Source organism: Rattus rattus, chromosome 15 (genome assembly GCF_011064425.1).
Source record: "Rattus rattus isolate New Zealand chromosome 15, Rrattus_CSIRO_v1, whole genome shotgun sequence".
Classification (NCBI taxonomy): domain Eukaryota; kingdom Metazoa; phylum Chordata; class Mammalia; order Rodentia; family Muridae; genus Rattus; species Rattus rattus.
Genome location: NC_046168.1, coordinates 75,489,020 through 75,495,361, shown reverse-complemented (window position 1 = coordinate 75,495,361; position 6,342 = coordinate 75,489,020). Strand labels below are relative to the sequence as shown.

General features: G+C 43.8%; 1 pseudogene; it reads right to left on the bottom strand.

The window, feature by feature from the left end:
- Window positions 1-5,157: 5,157 nt before the first annotated feature.
- LOC116885060 lies at window positions 5,158-5,276 on the bottom strand (annotated as a pseudogene).
- Window positions 5,277-6,342: the final 1,066 nt, after the last annotated feature.

Here is a 6,342-nt window from a genome sequence, read left to right as displayed (position 1 = left end):
TATGTTAGTTTCATTATTTCTCTGTCTAGTTTATGTCTCAATGACCTGTCCATTAGTGAGAGTGGAGTGTTGAAATCTCCCACTATTATTGTATGGATTTTGATATATGATTTAAGCATGAGTAATATTTCTTTTTCAAATATGAGTGCCCTGTTTTGGGGAATAGATGTACAGACTTGAGATGTCATTTTGGTGTATCTTTGCTTTGATAAGTATGATGTGTCCTTCACTTATTTTGATTACTTTTGGCTAAAGTCTAATTTATTAGATATTAGAATGGATACTCCAGCTTATTTCTTGGGTCCAATTGCTTGGAAAATCTTTTCCCACTCTTTTACTCTGAGGTAATGTTTATCTTTGTTGCTGAGGTGTGTTTCTTATATGCAGCACAAAGAATGATCCAGTTTTGGTGTCCATTCTGTTAGCCTGTGGGAATTTTTATTGAGAAATTGAGTCCATTGATATTGAGAGTTATTAATGATCACTAATGGTTTATTTCTGTTATTTTGATGTTGATGGTAGTGTGTGTATTTGTGTGTGTTTCCCTTACTTTGGCTTGCTGGTATAAGGTTATTTATTTTCTGTGTTTTCTTTGGTGTAGTTAGCCTTTTTGGGGGCAGTTTTCCTTTTAGTATCTTCTGTAGGGCTGGATTTGTGGATAGATATTGTTTAAATTTGGTTTTGTCATAGAATATGTTGTTTTCTCTATCTATGGTTATTGAAAGTTTTGCTTGATATCATAGTCTGTGCTGACATCTGTGGTCTCTTAGAGTCTGTAAGACATCTACCCAGGCCCTTCTGGCTTTTAGAGTTTTCTCTTGAGACATTAGGTATAATTCTAATAGGTATGCCTTTATATTTTACTTTGTCTTTTCCCCTTGCATCTTTTAATATTCTTTCTTTGTTCTGTACATTTATTGTTTTGATTATTATGTGGCAGGAGGATTTTCTTTTCTGGCCCAATCTATTGGTGCTTTGTAAACTTCTTGTATGTTTTTAAGCATATTGTTTTTAGGTTAGGGGAAATTTTCTTCTATGATTTACTTGGAAATATTTTCTTGGCCCTGTAACTGGGATCCTTTTCCTATTCCCATTATTCTTAGTTTTGGTCTTTTCATAGTGTCCCATAGTGTCTTGGATGTTTTCTGTCATGGACTTTTTTGATTTACTATTTACTTTGACTAATGTCTTGATTTCTTCAATTGTTTCTTCTAGGCCTGAGATTCTCTGTTTCATCTCTTGTATTCTGTTGGTAATGTTTGCATTTGTAGTTCTTGTACTCTTCCCTAGGTTTTTCGTCTCTAGGATTCTCTCATTTTGTGTTTTCTTTATTGCTTCTTTTTTCCATTTTTAGGTCTCAGACCATTGTATTCATTTCCTTCACCTGTTTGACTTTATTTTATTTAAGGAATTTATTCATTTTTCTCTTTAAAAACCTCTATTATCTTTATAAGATTGGACTTAAGGTCATTTTCTTGTGCTTAGGTTGTGTTAGGATAACTAGGGCTCGCTGTCGTTGGATAGGTGGGCTCTGGTGGTGTCATATTGGTCTGGCTCTTGTTGATTGTGTTCTTACTCTGTCCTTTAGCCACCTGGTTGTCCCTGATGTTAGCTGGATATTCTGGATGCCTGCAAGACTCCTTGGGGAGGCAGACCAAGCTGTGGGTTGGACAATGGATCTCTAGGAACAACACTGTTGCTCACCTCTGCTGGCTGTGCCCCAAGTGGACATGACTGGCTGGAGATTGGTGGTGGAGGGGTTTAAGCTAGATATTCCTGGGGCCCCTGCAGGCCTCCTCAAGACAGTGGCCTAGAAGATGGAGGTCAGGAGACAGTGTGTATCTCACCTTTGCTGGCTGTGGCCCAGGTGGACCAGGTTTAAGCTGGATGTTCCTGGGGCCCCTGTAGACCTGCTCAGGAAAGCAGGGAGAGCTATGGGCTAGACATTGGAATTCAGGGGACAGCATTCAGCTCACCTCTGCTGGCTATGCTCCAGTGGACTTGACTTGGTCTCAGACTTTTTATGACCTCTCTTCCTCGCATCTTTTTAAAACTTCCTTTTAGTGAACTTCAAAGGAGGAGTGGCAATGGCTTGTGCTGTGTCTACCATCTTGAATTATATTCTGCTGAATTTTCATCTCACTATTGAGTTTTCTTCCGTGAAGACACCCCAGACTGTCTACCACTTTAAAATAGAAGCCAACACATCTCATAGCTTTTTTCTTTTTTTCCAGTCAGGATGACAATTCTTGAATAGTTGGTTAGAACTTGGGATCTTATAGTAAAATGAATGCATAATTTTTGTAAGTTTTCTTCAAGCCAATTTAATTTTTTCTTTTCACACACTTCAATATATTTAAAAAGTTTGATTGCCTGCAGAATTTTCAACATGCCACCCAAATTTATTTTTTCCCTATCACACGTCAGCCATGGATTTCCCGTGCACTCACTCACTTAGAACAGTGTGCCCAGGCTTTTGCTTTGTGTTTGTTTCCTACTGCGATTGTTTGAAGTGAATTTTTCTTCTGACATATTTTTTGCCCTCATTTGTAATTAGCAATTCTTCTTTTACAGGGATGCTTTAAGCATGCCATTGCATACTTTCCCCCAATTTACTTCTGGGTGAGAAAATATTTTATATGTTGCTATAGATTACCTATTTTTTCTGTCTTTTCATCCTCTGTCTTTCTCAGTTATTTTTGTAGTGATACTGCTATGGGTGGAACTGTCCTGTCCCCTGAAAAGTCATGTGTTAAAGCCCTAACTCCAATGTGACTATATTTGGATACAGAAATGTTATAGAAAGAGTAAATTTAGATGAGTCCATACGATGTGGCCCTGAAATGACATGATTAGTGTACTTATAAGAAGAGATACCAGAAAGTGTCCTACGCCCCATGTGAGGACATAGAAAGAAAACAGTTATCTGTAAGACAGGAAGGGAGCCCTTATAGGAACTGAGCAGGCTGGCATCTTAAGTGCTTTTTTAATGATTTATAATTCTTCCTTCCTCCCTCCCTCTCCCTCTCTTTTATTCTTTCTTACTTTCTTTTTTTACTTTCTATTGGTTCTTTGTGAGTTTCACACTATGCATTCCAATTGCATTCATCTCTCTCACTTATATCTGCTTTCCACCCTTGCAAACCATCCCCAACAAAGAAAAAAATCTCACTGTAGAAGCTGCAGTGTCTCCCCCAAACCCCTGCACTTCTTTGCTTGCAAATGCTAATTGCAAACACTCATTGTTTTGGTCAGAGGCCTCTCTGGCTTCTACTCTATCAATACAGGAACCTCACTGGGACTCCTCTCAGATATCCTGTTGTTGCCCTGTGTGATGGAGATCCTGTAGTAAGACCAGATCCTTCATATATTACAGCAGTTTATAGATAAGGTACAAGTTGAGCTAGGCCCATTCAAAGTCCTGGATCTGGGCCTGAGAGGCATGTTAGCTAGTCAGCCTGTTGGCTCCCCTGTTCTCATGCCCTTGGAGCTGGCTCACCAGCAGTCCCCCGCCCCCCAACACACAGCCATGGTCACCTCTATCTTGCTGCCCAGATGAGGTGCAGGGTCTGCTCTTCCTAGTGTTGCAGTTGAGCTGGTAAGGGACATGGCCAGTTCTTCCACTCTCATGACCCCAAATAAGCTCCTCTTCTTTTCTCATTAAACCTCTCCATGTGGAACCATGTTGTCTTGGTGTGTTCTGTCCCGACATGAACCGAGATTTAAACTCAAACAGGTATTGCTCCCTAAGCTACGCTGCTGCACAGCAGACAAGAGGCATGCTGGTTCCCCGGCAACCACCATGTCCAGAGCCAGCTCTACTATGCTGGTCAGGTTGAAGTTCGAGGCCTGTTCTCCAGAGTCCTGCAGCAGATGATGGATAGGGCCAGCTCTCTCTCCAACAATAGGTGGCAAGGACAAAGGGGAGGAGAGAAGATATCTCTATAGCCAATGCCATTGAACAGCAGATAAGAGGCAGGGTCAGCTCTCCCATGCTCATGACCTTGTGACATGCTCATCCACAACCTCCACATCTAAGAACAGCTCTACTGTGCTGCCCAGGAGAGGTATCAGGTCCAATCTTCCAAATGCTGCAAGTGGTGAGGGGCAGGGAGCTCTCCTGCTTTCATGACCCCAGTGCAAGATCTCCCACTTGCCACAGATAGGTATCTGTGGGAAGAAGGGTATCTTTCTCTTGTCCATGCCACTGCATGGGAGATGAGTGGCAAGGCCAGTTCTTTCCTTCTTATATTCTTGAGGCCAGCTCACTTGCAACTCCCACGATGTGTGGGGCCACTCTCCAGAGTACTGTAGCTGGCTAGGGGGTGAAGTCAGCTCTCCTCTCATGTCCCTAGGGCATGCTCTCCCATGATGCCCATATGAGGGGTGGGAACAGTTCTGCACAGCCCTCAGACATTAACATGTTCCTGGATGGCAGCCCAGCCCAGAGACATTCACCTGGCCTTGGGTGGTGTCTTAGTTAGGGTCTTATTGCTGTGAACAGATACCATGACCAATATAAATTTTATAAAGGACAACATTTAATTGGGGCTGGCTTACAGGTTCAGAGGTTCAGTCCATTATCATCAAGGCGGGAGCATGGCAGCATCCAGGCAGGCATGGTGCAGGAGGAGCTCAGAGTTTTATATCTTCATCCGAAGGAAGCCAGGAACAGATTAAGCATCCTCAGGCAGCCAGGACGAGGGTCTCCAAGCAAACCCCCACAGTGACACACTTTCTCTAATAAGGCCACACCTTCTAATAGTGCCTCTCCCTGGGCCAAGCACATGCAAGCCATCACAGGTGGTAACAGATCCCTGCTGCTGCAGGGCCAGGGGTCCAGACATGGCCCCTGGTGGCAGGACAGGTCAAGACTCCATCATGGTCCCAGGTAGCATCACCAACTACTCGAATCAGGCTGTGCTTACTATCCTTGCATCTCCAGTTTTGCCTCTGTTTATTGTGCCCACATCCTTCTGTTTCTCTCTCTCTTCCATATCGCTACCATTTACTTGATCCTCTTAGGGATGCCTGGGGTCTCTGAGTGCTTGAAGTTGTCTCAGGAGTGTCCTATGGCTCCAGGCAGGGGTTGTCTCAGGCATGGTTTGTCTCCACCAGGCTTGGGTGGTGCCTGACTCAGGCTCACTCTTTTCAGGGAGTGTTAGGCTACTAATCATTCTGATGTTCACAGGTCAGAACCTTCAGGGTAGACATGTCTCTTGTCACCTACTAACACACACGAGACCCAGCAGCCACACCTGCAGTGCTTCTAGGGGGTGCTGAGTGTTTGCAATTCTTCTCTGTGCCTTTCAGCCTAGGTTCTGACAGAACTAGTAACATGGTTCATCGACAGAGCTGATCTGGCTTAACCAACAATGGCTCTCTCTTCTGCTACCACACTTCCTCAGATAAAGTTTTTTCCCCATCTCTGGGAAGTCTGCAATTTTCTGATCTTTGCATGTATTAAAAATCACTCTAGTTTAAAGTGGCTTGAAAAAGTCCATCTAGGGGATGTTTAGCAAATCACTCACTGCACACCGTGAGGACTCGAGTGTACATGCCCTGAGACCATTGAAAAGTAACAGTGGTACATGTCATCTCTGTTCTTCTATGACGAGATGCAAGATGGAGACAGAAGGAACTTCAGAAGTGTGAAAGCCAGCTAGCCTGCCATACGCAGCAGCAGATAAGACCCCCTAGCTTACAGAGGTATAGAGGTGATCATTGTTCCTCGAGGTTACTATTACATCCACATGTGCCTTATGCCAAGTGTGTGCTTGCATATGTGCATGTACGTGCACGCACATACACACACACACACACACACACACACACACACACACACACACACACACACACACACACGCCTTACTTCCAAACTTCAATTTTCTACTCAATCCACAGGTTCTAGGTGCCTTTGCTGCAGAGCCTGTAGCTTCTCAATTCCCTGTGTGCTCTCCTGAATTACTTTCCTTGTATGCTCGGTGCCTTGCTGCCACCAGGGTCAGTACTATGGGGAGAGTAAACTTAGAAGAAGGACAAGGAATGATGAGGCTGCTGTTACCTGGTCATTGATGCCTCCTGCTTGCACCACGGTTCACGCAGCATCCGTCTCTCCATCCTTTCCTATAACTCTTTTCTCGTAGAGGTCAGTGCACATGGCCTCACTACAACTCGGGATCTTTATGAATTTGGTTTTTCCAGCTACGGACGGAGAGCAGCTTACCTTCTAACAGTTCTGGAGGCTGGAAGTCCAAGATCAAAGTGCCAGGCCATTTGTTTTCTTCCTGGCTTGCAGATGGTTGTGACCCTTCCGGCCTGATGATATACACAGGCTCTTCC